The sequence below is a fragment of the Bombus flavifrons genome, chromosome 5 (assembly GCF_040668555.2).
Source record: "Bombus flavifrons isolate JBK064 chromosome 5, iyBomFlav1_principal, whole genome shotgun sequence".
Taxonomy (NCBI): domain Eukaryota; kingdom Metazoa; phylum Arthropoda; class Insecta; order Hymenoptera; family Apidae; genus Bombus; species Bombus flavifrons.
This window is the reverse complement of record NC_138446.1, coordinates 18,045,503-18,059,107: the sequence shown is the minus strand read 5'-3', so window position 1 is coordinate 18,059,107 and position 13,605 is coordinate 18,045,503. Positions and strand designations below refer to the sequence as shown.

The 13,605-nt window shown below is 39.9% G+C and overlaps 1 protein-coding gene across 9 annotated transcripts in view; it reads left to right on the top strand.

Moving 5' to 3' along the window:
- The window catches only part of raskol (Ras GTPase-activating protein raskol), a 257,001-nt gene that overhangs the window by 134,925 nt on the left and 108,471 nt on the right, over positions 1-13,605 (top strand). Inside the window, exons 1-2 of one of the 9 annotated variants that reach the window (XM_069112679.1) lie at positions 3,271-3,470; positions 8,971-9,145. The exons of the other annotated variants lie outside the window; for them this stretch is intronic. The gene's annotated coding sequence lies outside the window, so the exon portion shown is untranslated. Of the gene's footprint in view, positions 1-3,270; positions 3,471-8,970; positions 9,146-13,605 lie in introns of those variants that run through there. 9 annotated transcript variants of the gene reach the window in all.

The following is a 13,605-nucleotide window of genomic DNA, read 5'->3' as shown; positions in this document are numbered from 1 at the left end:
GTCTGCTACGGGAAAGGGTGTAAACGAGCAAAAGAAGAAGGTCGGTAGAGCTATGGAAGCAAGCACGTTAAAGCACGTAAGTCGGTTGGTAGGTAAAGTGCAGGCCGTGCGAGAAAAGATAAATGGTGTCTGCTCGTTTGAGATCGTTGCACGCGTTTGCTTTTGACGGCTCGAGAAATGCGGAGGTAGGCCAAATTAACGCAAACGTAAATATTCGTAGCTATTCGCATGGTTCGCACGCAGTCTCGCGGGAGAAGAAATTACCGCGATTAACGTCTCTCTCGATGCTTCGAGAGACGACATTTTTAACGTTCAGGTCGATTTCACGCCGATGATAATCGCAAGTACCTGAATCGTCGGAATTTATATCGAAGACCAGTTCTCCGCTGATAGAGATAAGATCGAGCATGTTGGAAATAAGTTCAAATGTGACTCGAAGACGCGAGCTTCGGAACATCTCACGAGTGCTAATAGAATTTCGTAAATATAGCGCAGCAAGACCGTGCTCTGTGCCTACGATCTGTTATATGCAGGTATTCGATATCCACGCTGGCAACGGTAGTCGATGGGGATTTTATTCGAATTTAGTAGGTTGCTGTTAGCACGCTGTTCGGTATATCGACCGATCGATCGAAGTTTTTACGACCCATAAAATTTTATATCTGTCGATGCGCAGCCGGCGATCGGCGAGCTGTCACCGGAACAGTTTTTGATTTTTCACTCTGTAATTGCCTCTCGTTTGCGTGTTCGTCACGGCGCGGCGTGGCGTGGCGTGGCGTGGTATATGATCGAACGCGTTGAATTTCCAGGTCGTAACTACTCGCAAACAGTACGTTTAGAAGCAGTCGCGATACCCGGTTAATGTTGTGAGGATTGTTGCGAGCACTGTTGCAAGAACGAGTTAAATGAATCTGTGAGTATAAAATATGAAAAATTCCTCGCAGCAGATGTCGATCCTCGCACGATTTTATTTAATTTATTAAATTGAAATTATTAAATTGAAACATTTACGTAGAATAACTTGGACGCCATTGTCTTAATAAATGAAACAACAAGAGATACATACTTCGGAAATTACAAAATTAAGAAATTGAAACTAAATTCCATATTAACGATAATAGAATCGATATGAATATTATATTTCTATATATAAATATCTTATGTTTAATAAATAATCATTGTAGTTTTAATTTGCTTGGAAGAATATTTTAAAATCTTCGTAAATTAAAAGATAATTATTATGAAAGCATCAAGTATTTCTCAAATTTCAATGTAATGCACGGTAAAAGTTAGAATGAAGAACTTGTACCTACAGAAATCCAATATTTGTCAACAATTATAGAATAAGTAAAGAAAGCAACTAACTCGCGAGACATCGAGCTAATAAAGTTTCATCTGAAAAGAGGATATGAAGCGTGTGTAATTATACGAGTCAACGTACTATGCTTGATTGCTTGAAACAAGTTTTGAATGTTTTTTGTGGAACTAATAATACGTTTCGTCTGCACTTGCGGCATAGAATACGTCATGCACGCATCCGTATGAGTCTAGTGACCATGATGTAATTGGACTTTATGACAGACTACTGTCATTAACCGCTTTTAACAGTGCATATTAATATCTCTTGCATGGAACATTTCATTTTCCTACGCTCATATAAAATTCCCATAAGCATCGAAAAGGATCAGGTTTAATTGCTATTTAGTTCGCTGGATGAATTACGACTATAACATAACACTTTTCCGTAATAACAATAATGACTATACAAAATGGTAACTGTTTAATCGAACAAGAAATTACGACATTTTCATGATAATTAAATACCGACATAACAATCAGTATAATATAGATATCAATATCGAAATAAAATATCCAAACATTAACGATTTGATCGTCGAAATCACAATAAAGCTATCAGTTACGTTAATTTTTAACGAGACCATTAACGGATCGTTTAAACCGCGATTAAGATACAGATAAATACGAAAGCTATTCGTTTATACTGAAATATAGAAATTTGTCAAGTTCTTTGTTTCATTTATCTGTTTTCATCGATTTGGATAGATATAGGTACAACATTCGTTTAAATATAATCAGTTTCCTTTCAGTTTCGGTATAATCAGTTTCCAGTACTCTTTCTTGCCATTTAATTCTAATAAATTAAATATAAATCGAAACGACAACCATCAACAAAAGTTTAGACGAATTTTCATGGCAGCCAATCTTCTTCCTTGACGACCTATGGGGTCCAAAGATACCTCCAGCTGAGAGGCGAAGCACGCTCGTGCCACTCCTCTCTCTGTCTTTGTTTTTCTTCGACGTTCTTCCTTTCGCTCGTCACGTCCGTGGCGTCTGTGGCGTCTGTGCTTCTTTCTGCGAGATATCCTCGCTCGTTATGCTTGTTTTTTGATTTTCCTCTTCGTGGTCTCGTCGCTAGCAGACGACTTGGCGCGCGCGCCACCTTATGTCCTCGAGAAGCTGTGAGTTTTCCGAAACTCTCGGGTCTCGAGAGTTTCGCTGGCTTCCATTTCTTCTTTCACCATCACGAGGAAAAGAATGGACAACCGGCCGTTCGCCTAGCATAAACGTCGTAATATCATTCAGAGAACGCGGAAACTATCGAAGATTCTTCGATCGTTTTATTCGTCGCATTATCGGCCAGGATGTCAGTATCGGATAATCTGTGCATGCAATATGGCTCGGACGCCTGTCAGGACTTTATTCGAGGCAATCTATCTTTTGTCGCCTCTTTGGACGAGGAGGATTTCTTAATTGCTTAATTTCTTAATTTCTTCTTCGGGAATTGAGATAACGTAGATCTTCGTGGATAGAAAGTATAGTAACAGCCTACCGTTGTGCTTATCAAATAGCCTCGAAATTAATTGATACGTACATATTATTTAAGGCAATACATAATTTTCAACGATAACTTCTTGATGGCGTTACAACGTACCGCGAACTGTCATCTCGTGATACAATATAACTGAAAAACTTAAACAAGTCGTATGCAAAAGACACTAAGTCGAGTTACTTTGACTTTTATTATTAATTAATTTACATGCAATAAACAAAAAGATGGCAATGATCGGCAAAGAGCTTGCACAGCTGAATGCCGAGTTCTGTTTTTGGTTCGCAAAAATACGTCAGAAATCAGCTGATCGGTGTTGGTGCGTAGCGTCGCAGAAGCGCAGCGCCACGGCCACAGTCGTAGCCACGGCGGCGATACGAACTAATTTCCACCTCCTACGTCCGCTAAGCAGGGATTCCTTCGTGCAGTCCAGTTCCGATGTTCCTCCGCGACGGTACGAAACAATAGAGGTGCTCCGGGGTACAGTCATGTCCGAACCGTGTTTTGATCGTTTTGTTCGCGCGTGAAACGAGTGTCGCCGAACGAAAAATCAGTGGAAAAGTGTGTACAACCAAGAACACTCGGTGGAGAGCAGTGCGTGCAGATGAACCGAGAAAAACCGGTAACGTATCCCACGCGCCTTAGAGCGAGTCCGCGCGAGTCTGTCGAAGTTGAAATCGAAACGGTGACAATCGGGTTCACGGTATCGCGTTCGCATTTCCCGTCCATACTCCGGGATACCTGTGTGTTAAACGTTAAACGACGAGTTACAGATACCAAAACGTAGATTAGGCAGATTAGATTTCATGTGGGTACCGGTGTATAGCGATCGACGATCCCTGTTGTTTACGCGGCCGATTAGTGGCGGAACAGAGACAGAAAAAAAACGAGAAGGAGAGGGATCCAAGGTGGAGCGGACAAAAAAGATTTAAACGTGGCTGTGTGTGTGGGAGGGGGGGGGGGGGTTGAGTCTAGCGTTACGTCTCTTTCGATGCGAAGATGCTCACGATAGTTGCGTGATGCGCGAGTTGCTTCGTGACGAACTTGATTTTTGGAGAAATATCTCAAGCTCGTACAATGATCGTCGAGCGAGCCAACGTCGATATCAAAATTCACTCGTTGTGATCAATGCGAAGGTATTTACCGCGTGCACACAGAGAGGAACACAAAACATTATTATTGCGATGCGTGACACTTTTTTTTCGAATGATTTGATGATTCGTAGAAAGGCACGATTCTAAGTATTCGATATTGTTATTCGTTGCTCTCACCTTTTCGTAGTTCACATTGAAATGTAAGAGGAAGCGAGAGAGTGATTTTACCTATAGTTCTGTAGTCTATAGAATTGTCGATAGTTTTTGTTAGAACTTTGTACGAGTGTGCCAATACTACGGGGTTTCCTAACGAGGTTTCTTGTGTACATTGTTTCAATATCATCGCATACCTTTCGTGACGTTGTAGCTGACTTCTTTCAATTGTTAGTTCGTATTTATCGTATATTCTTTTTCATTCGAAGCACAATTACACAAAACAGATCATATTGATTTTTGTTGCTATAATCTTTTTTTTTTCTTTTTATTTAGAAGCGCATGATTTAAAAATAGATAGAAATTATAGGGGGAAAACTTTAAATACTTTGAAATCTTGTAAAACATGTAATACTCCGTAGTAGAGCATATATTTATATCATTTTATCTGTGTCTATCTTTATCTTGGAAACGCCTAAGCACAGAAACGTAGATTATTTGATGAAAGGAGGTAGTAAATTCCACTTTAATATCTTTTTTATCTGAATATTTTTTTGTTTATTTCTTACCACCTTATTTCTTATACGTACGTTAAAGCAACGATTGGGGAAAGTATTATGAAGCCTATGCTCGTAAATGTTAATAAGAAGATCATTATTGTAGAAGAGAAAAAGGTAAAAGTAAATGAATTATAGTGTCAATCAGCGTCGGGAATAGTTTTTCTGAGTGAACTTTTGAAAATTTAGGTTTAAATACAAAATACAAAACTTACATTTATTAGTTGCGTTGGAATATCGTTGGAACAGTTTTTGTGGTAGAATTGTGTTTGAACTTGAGATTAAGAAATATTTTATTCTGATCACCAAAATATCTGTTATCGTTATTATGATCATCGATGCGTTTGAATATAGAGGAAATCAGCGGAGTCAGGCGAGTCACCCGCTTCCCGACCAAAGCTACGAATTGAAAACAGATCTTTTCTTATCAAAGAAACGAAGGTATTGGTGTAGCGAAAGCTGAAAAATACCAAATATTTGATTACAGTAGGATTACAAGCTAGATTTCGATCGCAACGTCGTTTCGTATTTACAATAGAAAATCGACGATTTAAATTAAATCGGAAATTTAGAATTGAAAATGTGAAATTCAAAAGCACTGAGAAACTCGCGAGACGGATCAAATTCTAATGCGAGTTCGCGGTCGACTTGTTCGGGATCGAGAGAGAATCGAATGCGTAACTCTTCCGCGGCATCGATAACCGAACGATTTAGCAGGCAGCCAGAGAATTGCGCGGCGGTGCGCGCGAGTCACGTATACCGCAAAGAAACCTTGACTTTTTTGTTCGGACGATCTTTCCAACAGCGGATCTGGCAGGCCATATTTTCTGTTCGAAGCCGTTCGTGTCGTACCGTGTATGAAAGTGAAAACCAGTTATTCTCTATCGTTTCGTCCCCTACCCGTATTTGGTCACCGAATAAGATCGTCTTGGCGCGCTTGTTTTAGGGGCTCGATCGATTTTTGCCATCCAGCTGGTGATTTTTTGCGCATGGCACACCGGAATCTTGTCTCGATCGATCGATCGATCGATCGTTAACGATTTCGTACGCGTTTATATGTAGATTGCCGCGTCGATTTCATTGTCTAAGAATAGTAGAATTTGTTACTAAGAGAAACGCACGTAGAATAATTATTTCTTCTTAGTAGCTTCTCTTTATGACGTTCGACGTTACTCGTATTTCCTGTTATCTTCAGATTATATTTCGAGGTTACAGGACGGATGCCTTTACCGTAGAATAGTGAGAGAAATTCGAAACAATAATAATCTTAAGAAGCGCTAGGATTTATGCGGTAAACTATGTCGAGCAGTGATAATGATGGATATGATTGTTCAGAAGTAGTACGGTTAATACATGTAATAGCGATGATCATTAAGATGAAACGGAAGGATACAGTTGAACGGTACTGTCGTTATTACTGTTGTTTAAACTAGACCTTAGGTCATTGGGTTTTCGGTCGCATACGTATATATGCGAATGAATAGGCTGCTAATGGTTAAACTTTAATCCTCGTACTGCTTGCAACGTATCGGCGTATCCTTTGCAAATGTTTCTAAGGAAAATAAATATCTCTTGATTTATAGAATTTATCTTCATGCAAATTTTACGTTAACCGATTCTTTGCTCTTTGAAAATTGTTATGGCGCGATCGACCAACAATTCCAGTATATTTTTTTCTGAAAACTGGTTTTGTTACGAAAAGGAAAAGGTTGTGTAAACGTTTGCAAATTTGTTTGTACAGTAGATCTTTCTTTCTTGCGCCTTTTATCAGCGACGACGATACAAAAAATAATTTTCATCAAATAATATTATCGTCGCCGTTACTCGCTCACTGTCGGCATTCGTCGTGTCAGACGAGTACAAAGGATTATTTTTCCTTACAAGTTTCACCGATCGTTTAAATTGCAATTTTACAAATTGTATCTATTTTATCTGTACGCGAATAAAAGCCTACGTTTTCGGCGAAAGTACAAAACTTGAAACGTTTCACGTTTGAATTCCAAAATTTGTTTCGTCGAAAATTGTACTTTATTAAGATAATTTTACATTCAAAAATTATACAAAAGATCATAGCTAATTTCGATGTTTAGCGAAAGAAATTGAGCGGCAAGTTTTAAACGTCAGCATTTTGACAGAAGGAAGTCTTTTGCTAGACGTATCTGGACAAATGAACTGGTTCCTGCCGGAACAGGGACGAGTTTATCGCCGTATACGACAGATAAAAGCGAATGTCGTTTGTACAACTTCGCACCTGTTTGCACCATGAATGATTAGACGCTTTAGCGAAAGGAAACATTTTTTAGATCGTATTCGTGGCGTGTCTATTCGTTTTGTCGTTACACGTGCCTGCGTGTTAGGGCCATTTCTTCGATGAATCTACTTACTTCTTACCTAACTTGATCCGCCGACCAATTTGTCACTCGTCGAAGCTATTGTAGAGCGAAATATCATCGATACGATTCTCATCGTTTTTAGCTATTTAGCATGCTATTTTTCCTAAAAGTTTCAACGCGTAAATAAAATTCCTAGATACATACATAGTTATCAGTAAGATATCGTTAGCTTAATTTCATTTTAATAGTCGTTTATACGTATAGATGACAAGGACTTTTATTTCAGAAAACTGTGGATAAATTTAAACCTTGATAGAAAGGAAACGAGCTTGTACCTACTATTGTTTCGTTGTACCCGTCGTTTGATTTTATCAGAGTCTAATTTGAATTTTTTCCTTTGTTTCGTTTTTATTGAGATAGTTTCCCGTTGTGCCAGGCAGCTCGAAAATAGACGGAGCTTCGCTTCGCGTTGCAAAGTATCGTTGCTCCATTTCGAGAGTCAAGTTACCGGTGTCTCATCGAACGTGCGTGATTAAGTGCACGGAGAATTTGATTACAGAGTACGATAGTTAAGATAGATTCGTAGAACTGTTCTACATTTGTCTCTGGAAGAGGGAACACTGTTGGTCGATGTTACCTGTGCACGTGCGCAAAATGTTGAAATCCGTCTGCGAACTGTTATTTGCGGTACATTTTCTTTCCCCGTTTCGTATAACGACGTTTCGTTCTACTTTTCGTTGTCGATTATTGCGTATATTTCTACACATTTATGCCACTTTCAATTAGACCATGCTCAAATTAGACCATTTGAAATTTCTTGCAAACATCGTTTATACAATTGCCATGTACGATCGTGACTTTACGCTTTGCACCCACCTCTACGTGTGTATATATATGTTCGTCTCTTTTCTTCATCCAGGTTTCTAGCTAAAAAAAAAAAAAAAAAGTCACAAGTTTCAATCTGCCGCGTGAAACGCGAGCCTCGTCGAGAAGCATCTGGAGAAATAACCTCGTTACTTCTCAAACATCGAAGACTCGGCTCGATTCTCTGGTGGCGATGGAATCGACACGATCGAGCCGGTTCGTTGCACACCATCGTGGTGTTCCCTGAATCACGGTCGATTCAGTAATCGCCCCTCGCGCGGCCGTCGACTTTCATTTTCGTCTGTCTCATGGCGTGTACCGTGTACCAAAATAAACTCCCCTCTACCAGGGTTCCTCGAGAGTGCAGACACCCACCGAGTGGCCGATAAGTAAAGTTACAGTTAGGAATAACCGCTTGCTTTTGTATTTTTGCACCTGGATCTCGGTCTGCCTTCTTTTTCCCCCCTTTTGTCCCTTTCTGTTTCCGTACACCCTCCTTGGCCTATACACCTTTCCCAACCAGGCTGTTCGGTGACCAGCAAGCAGGTGTTGCCGACACATGGAATTCGAATAAGCAGGTGCAATAAGCGAATCCTGAATCGCGTTCTTGAAGGAATCGTATCGATCCGAACGTTGAACGAATGTCGTTGACACCCCCAGTCCAGCGTTATCGATAGTTTTCCTGCGGGAATACGTTTCGCTATCTACGATTCCAAGTTTTAGGTTGTATTGATCTTTATCGTTTAGCAGGCTACGTGTTATCGACGAAAATCGTATTTCTATGGAATAGCTCTTGTAATACAACTCTGTCTGTCAGGCGTTCCCTCCGTTAGTTCGATCTCGACACGTTCAGCCAGAGATATCGAGTGTCGCTTAAATAATCAATCGACTCATTAGTCCAGGCGAAACGTGTATCGTTCGAACGAAAAATTTGCTAGTGCTCGAGGCTCGGATTCAATGGCGAATAGTAGGTAGAATCGAGCGTACGAGTGCTTCGTTGCTGGCGCGGCGGAGGAGCGTAAATGAACCCTTTTGTCACCGACCTCCGGTGTCGGAGGAGCGTCCTTCGAACGCGCACGTAACGCACATTAAAATTAACTCTGCGTACACGATCCTCGCAGCATGTTCCATTCAGCGGTGCAACGGCTTTGTGCGAACGTGGAACGTCTAAAGCATTCGCCGAGTGACCGTACGCCTTCGGGGAGACGAAAAATAGTGGCTGGTGACGTAAAACGCCGCTGGCGAAGATCCTTGACTCGGAAACACGGCCTTACCGAGGTGGCCGTCTATCATCAGGTAAATTTTGCATTTTCTAATTGCGAGGCGTTCTCCAAGCGACACGACGACCGATTTACCTGCAGCGACGTTATTATTCCAACAATTGCTCAGAAAAAATAACGATTCGCGAATCTAGTTTACTTTTCTTTTTTCCTTTTTTTCCCTTAGAGCAAAGCGATCAAAAATAATTTGGTGAAATTGTTAGTTCGGAGATGTGCCAGGGTCTTGAACTTTTGAATCTTATCCCAAATATTCTAACGTAACTTAATCCAATCTATTGTAAATTCTATTTTATTGCGATGTAATCGTGTCAAAAAAAAAAACTCTCGATTTTCATTTGGACCGTGTAAGAATATCGTAAAAACCTTTATCATACTCTCTTCTTCTCTCTCTCTCTCTCTCTCTCTCTCTCTCTTTCTCTCTCTCGCAAGTCTCGGTCGTGGAAAAATACAGAAAAGTAATAGTTTTAAAGTACATACGGGTTGATTTGAAGAACATATCTGATGTGCAATTAACTTTTGATTTTGTGGTAATGAATTAATGCGTAACGCAGTTTGTGAATTTTACAATCCACTGTGCTTTTATGTTGAAATAAAAATTTAGTATCACGTGTCGATGTTTCTTGAATTAACTCTGGCTGTAGTTGGTAACACATAGTTCGATGTGATTTAATTAACATTAAAACCTGTTATCTTGGATTGTAATTGCCGAAATTAATTTGGACATTGTTGTGATTATTTCTGCTTATTAAACTACTCAAAGTTTCTCGTTTCCCTTGTTTATTTCATACGTCATATCCATATTGTACATGCAATAATTAATAAATAGCGTGACGTTTGTTAACAATGTACCGAGGATTGTAACAGTTGTGTTGTATCGAATACTCTGTAACTTATATAGTAAAACGGAATTTTCATTTAAAGCTGGTTGTTAATAGATAAAACAGGTTGGACTTCTAATTGATTTAAGTTGGTAAAAAGAAGATAGAACAAAAAATAATTTTTCTACGAAAATTAATAGTTTTCGATTTAAAATCGGATAGATATGATATTTTGAAATATTGTATTTTAGAAATGCAAAGAATGTGAATTTAATTGTGACATTCATATCGCAACTTGAACTTTTTTGTTGTCATTTGTTATCTGTAACTTGCACGATCAAACGAATTTGCAAACATAAATGTTCCATAAAATTTTCTGAAATGTTAAACGATTTTAAACGAACGAAAGTCAAATAAACATATTTCGCTATTAATGTCGCACGCTGAAAGGATTATAGATAAAAAAAACGATGATTTCGTGAAAGAAAAAACCCACTCAGGAAACTATTAAGTAAAACGATCGGTACAATGTATCCAGGCATAAAGTTGAATGAAAGAAAGCTCGGATAAAGTTTCTCGAAGGATAATAATCGTTGGAAGTCTCGTTTGAGCGGAGCGTCACATTTTTTTCGCAGTAGGAGGAGATAATTCTCTCGTTCGTAATTCGTAATCGAATTCTTTCGTTATTAACAAGCGTAAACAATTACATGTTTTATTTCGACATTTTGAAGAATCTCGTTCTAACAGGAATCTGTGATCTGTAAACATTTTCATTCGAGAAAGTCATATCTGTTGATATGACGTTTATCTCGATACCACGATACTCTTTCCACGAGATAAACGTTTTCCTGCTTTGCCCATCTAATAGAAAAAAAATATATATACATATTAACAAGGAATATGAAAATAGAGGAGACGAATAAAACATCATATATTTTAGAAACTATAAAAATTGTCACGAAACACGCGGATAACATTGCTAGTAGATCATCTTTGATAGATCGTTATACGAAATACCAGGAAATTTCCATCTTCAGGCATCTTATCGGTTCCATAGACGTCGCATAGGACGATGATACGGGCTACTCGGTTAATTGTTAATGGTTCTATCCCGCGCCCGTGATCCACTTACCCCATTAAACTCGTTCTCGCATTATCGTGGTCGTTTCGAGCGATCGACCAATTACGCGTGAGTCGTTAGTCGTCTGGGCACAATGTTGTGGCCGGTTTAACGCGTATTACGATCGCAGCTTCGGGAATTGCACCCTCGAGCTATTTTCCTCTGAGAACCGGCCTTTAGAAACTGGCTGTACAACACCGTGCCCCATACGCTACTCAAGCATATCCGACGTTGGCTGAACCTTTGGAAGCGAAGATTCGCGCGACAATTATAGAAACGTTAGAATCATTAACGCGTCGGTTATTCGCCAATTTTTTGGCCGCTCGATCGTCTCTCCTAGACTTTTTTTTCTCACTGCTTATTATGATTAATCGTGTTGACGATTATGGGAAACGGCACGGTGAAACGCGACCACGATGTTCGATTCTTATCGCTTGTTCGTTTTATCGACGGGAAAGGATCGTTCGCTGTTGAAAGCTATAACGGATCGTATGGTACAGCGTCGAAGTTCTTCGGACAATTTTACGGAAATTTATGTGGAAACTGGCGAAAGTATATCGCGTGATGCTCGGATAGCGATCCAACGTAGCCTCGTCGAGTGGGTCGAATTTGTTCGATTCTGCGATCTGATTTCACGTTGGTTCTTTCGATTGTCTTCTTCGATTTGAAATGGATTGTCTTTCTGATTCGTTCGTCATTGCAGATACGGATCGAGATTTATTATTACAACGATCTGTGATCCTCCGTTTCTAGAAAGATCTTTATCGATCGAAATAGAGCATCCGAAACGACCGAATGTACATATGAATCTAAATATATATAAAAGCAAAAGCACAGAATTCTACCGTACCCTCGTCACAATACCAATATCACGCGAATCGCTGCCGCAAAAGCATTGAAAGAAACGTTAAAAGCTTCGATGGTTGAAAATCGAAGTGCGAATTAACGCGCCTCGAGCTCGGTGGATACATATTAAAGTACACTGAATATATTGACGGACGGATTTGCATCACGAGACTTGCCGTTTGTTTGACCGTGCGAAAATTCAGCGAAAGATGGCCGGAGGGTATAAAGCTCTCGTGTTCCGCGAAAGCTCCCGGTTTAAGCAGCTTATCATCGCCGCATTCTACGCAGCGGGTAGCTGCTGCCGGATTTAAAATTTCCATTGACATAACGTGTTTTCACGGAATGGTAGAACGTAGCCCGAATCCCTTTCTAATTTGCTATTCGACCGTCGCGCGTCGGTTTAACTCGTCATAGTTTAACTCCCGGAACTACCGTCGAAATTCTGTCCGCCTTCACGAGCGCGTGCGTAACTTGCGAATATTTCCGTGGAAATTTGCTCGTGAACCGTACTCTCTCGTATCCGCGACAAGTTCTCGACCTAGTTGCCTAGAGCCATCGAGGTTCGCGGTGGACTGAAAAAAAAATCGTATCGTAGCGTAGTGATCGAAGGAAAGACATTGGCAGAGTTTGAGTCATAGTTGCGGAAGCGAAAGTGGAATTTTCCTGTGCGAAAAATGCGAGTCGATTGTGCAGAGGGAAGGGGATTTTCTCGCGTGTCGCATCAGATACTCTGCGTAAAATGCTGCAAAAGGGAAGATGAAAGAAAGCAAGGGAAGAGAGAGTATCGGACAACGCAGGAAGCGGCTTTCAGGCAGGTAGCAACGACGCAACATCCGGTATGGATAACGCCTAACAAAAGGGTATGCTCCTTCCGTTCGCGTCGACGAAATAGATACCGGCTTTCATCGCGTGATAGCGCGCGGTAGACAGCAGATTTTTCGTGTAAAGGACGCTCCCTTGTTTCCTAGAGTTCCATTATGGACGAAATACGCTTATCGGCTCTGAATAACGACTACGAAATTTATAATCGCGCTGCAAATTCGCTAGAAAACGTAGAAAGATGTCGGTGTGAGAGACGTTAACGGCATTTTATTACGCGACGAGTCCTGGAACGCGTAGAAAGTGCGCATGGAAATATTCGTCGTTAACTCGTAGAGTATTTATTTTCATAATTACGGATATAATTCTTCTTGCGAGCGTTATACTCTGATACTTTGGCTGTGTCAAATAACTCGTACGATATATACACAGATAGACTACGCGCTGAGAAGGTTAATCGATATTTTAACGGGGGTAAGAAAAGCAGAAAAATTGATACTTTTAAAGGAAACTTGTCGTGCAATCCCGCGATCAGAATTTCCGAAGCCTTTAAAACCCGCGTGGCGATGTAATCCGTGGTGTATTAGCTCAGTTTGCGTGCTCTCGAGTCTTTTTTTTACAATTGTTTCTTTGGTTGCATTTATCTATATATTTATTTATGGCGTAAAGGAAACGCCATTTGAAAGTTGTGGTTAATCTGACCTATATTTTAACTTTACAAAAATAAACAATCTTACAAATATTTGGCTGTTATTAATTTTTCAGTTATTTGTAAAAGAAAGCAATAGATATTCTTCCAACACGCGTTCAGAATTATTCGTGGAATTATTTTCGTATAATTAATAATCATTATGGAAAAACCGAATCAGATAT